Source organism: Lygodium microphyllum, chromosome 19, assembly GCF_053477565.2.
Source record: "Lygodium microphyllum isolate KBCC chromosome 19, Lygodium_microphyllum_v1.1.10, whole genome shotgun sequence".
Lineage (NCBI taxonomy): Eukaryota > Viridiplantae > Streptophyta > Polypodiopsida > Schizaeales > Lygodiaceae > Lygodium > Lygodium microphyllum.
The window spans coordinates 14,327,470-14,329,490 of record NC_141153.1 but is presented as its reverse complement, the minus strand read 5'-3'; the positions used below and the strand labels follow the sequence as shown (position 1 = coordinate 14,329,490).

General features: G+C 39.8%; 1 pseudogene; it reads left to right on the top strand.

Annotated features, from left to right (window-relative positions):
• Positions 1-965: 965 nt before the first annotated feature.
• Positions 966-1,578, top strand: LOC148019586 (putative protein phosphatase 2C 62 pseudogene; annotated as a pseudogene).
• Positions 1,579-2,021: the final 443 nt, after the last annotated feature.

The following is a 2,021-nucleotide window of genomic DNA, read 5'->3' as shown; positions in this document are numbered from 1 at the left end:
AATGCCTCAAAAGATGGTTTGACCATAATAGCATTGGCCTTAGAATTTCCTCTAGAAGCAAATCAACAATAATAGTGGAACCCTACCAATTGGAATCAATAGCCAATAGGTCTGATAGGAGCTCTGAGAACAAAGGACCCTCTACATCAACCCAACCAGTGTATGCGATGAAACCCTACTCCAAGTGCTCCAAGAGGAGAAAATTTAAAGAACTATTTGTCCAACTTAGTTGCAAACATCAAGAAAGAGATTATGGATATGATCATAGAATAGCTACAGACACTAAAAGTGAATACTGCTAGCTTATCAAACATTGTAGGAGCATAAAGAGATATGATGCAATTGAATGCCTTGTGTATGGAAAGTGCCATCAACTAGGATATTTAGCAACTAAATGTACTCAAAAGCCAACTATCTCTAGAGTGTTTTGTTCTTATTGCCCAAGAAAGAACCATACAGAAAACTTTTGCTTTTTAAAGGAGATGTATGGTAGAAGGAAAAAAGATGAGGAAACCACATTCAATTTGCTAGAATCCAAGATGACAACCCAAGATATTGGACTAAAGCCTAGAGAATTTGGCCCTAATTTTGGTCCAAGGAGGTTCCCCACCCAAAGTTACAGAGAAAGATAGGATAATGGTGGTCAAAGATCAGAAGTGGAATGCTATAGATGTAGAGAAAAGGATCATATCTTCCCATACTATCCAAACCCTAGCATGTCCATGGACTATATGTAGTCAATGCAAAGGAGAAGGCCACACTGCTAAATATTGTCCTAGTTTATCCCCTACAAAGACTAATGCCACTGATAGCTAGTAGAAAGCTCAAGAGCAACCCTCCAACTTGATGGAATAGGAGGTAGCTATAGCTACGCGTGCTAAGATACGAGAACCAATAACTCCAAAAGTGAATGTTCCACTTACAAAAATTGTATGTGTGGTAATAAACCACAACTAGCAGTGGTGATGTCGGGTGCTAGGGGAAGGAACGATGACTCGGTCAAAAGATAGGTGAGACAAGACACCGTCTGTTGGTGATCATCTAAACATGCCTAACAACAGTTGCAAGGTCAGGCTCAGGAGCAAGGATCGGCCATCTTGGACATGATGTACCTCATTACACATAGAGTCTCCTCTTTGATAATATAATAGCATAGCTTGAGTTTGTGAAAAATCCAACAGTAGATATCCGCAAAGCCTATGAAATCATAGATCAAGTCATTATGTAGAAAGCTCCTGATCTAGGGCTCGGTGGATCTACGACTGTTACTGTCATCCTTGCTAATGGTTGAAGACTCATTGTTGTAAATGTGGGTGATTCCAAAGCTATTCTATGTAAAGCTGGACATGCAATTTAGCTTTCCATGGATCATGAACCAAAGGCATAAAGAAGAATCATTGAAAATAAGGGAGGTTTTGTTACAATAATTCTAGTGATGGATTGTGGAAGGTTATGGAAAATCAAGAAGCTATCAATTTAATCCGGAGGGCAAAGGATCTTGAAGCAATAGTTAAAAAGCTTATAAAAGCTGCTCTTGTGCAAAAGAGTAAGGATGATATATCTTGCATTGTGGTCTGATTTCATTTGAAGGAGAGGCCTTGCTTCGGTGTATGTTCAAATATGGACTCTTGGAGGAAACTCAAAACAAGCTTGATATGTATTGGCTTTGACTATGGAGAACATTTTGGAATAGCTGCTTGCAACCTCTTGATCATCCAAAGTCTTAATAGCATGCCTAGTATGCCATTCACCCCTCATTGCTGTCATCTCCCTCGTCACTTCCCTGGGTTCACCCTTCCTATCAGCACCATCCTATGTAGCTTTTATTCTACATGACAATGGCATTAGCATCACGACTGAGAAGATTGCAACATTAGTGAAGGTTGCTAATATTCAAGTGGAATATTACTGGCCTACATTGTTTGCCAAGCTTCTTGAGAAAAGAAGTTTGGAGGACCTAATTACAAACATTGGCTCTGGTGGTGGTGGAGCTTCCATTGTTGTCAGTGGTGCTATCCTTG